The sequence below is a fragment of the Centruroides sculpturatus genome, unplaced genomic scaffold (genome assembly GCF_000671375.1).
Source record: "Centruroides sculpturatus isolate CEXI.00-Female unplaced genomic scaffold, Cexi_2.0 scaffold188, whole genome shotgun sequence".
Taxonomy (NCBI): domain Eukaryota; kingdom Metazoa; phylum Arthropoda; class Arachnida; order Scorpiones; family Buthidae; genus Centruroides; species Centruroides sculpturatus.
Genome location: NW_019384404.1, coordinates 405,659 through 406,037, shown reverse-complemented (window position 1 = coordinate 406,037; position 379 = coordinate 405,659).

Below are 379 nucleotides of genomic sequence, written 5' to 3'. Positions count from 1 at the left end.
GGTGAAAATATATTAATACCACGCATTCCTATTATACCTACAGATGTGCCAATTCAATTCAAACGTATTCAGTTTACGATTATATTGACATTTGCAATGACTATCAACAAATCCCAGAGCCAAACGATGTCTATTTGTGGCTTAGATTTGAGGACACCATGTTTTTCTCATGGACACGTATATTTCTTATACGTGGCATGCACTCGAGTGGGTAAACCATCCAGTTTGTTTGTGTTAGCTAAAGATGGGCTAACAAAAAATATTGTTCACGCTATAGCATTAAGAAATTGATATTGTTTGTTAGTGTTACTGTCGTAATTGATTAATGATATATAATTTTAAGGAATAAATTATAATAACTTAAAAATAATAATGTTTG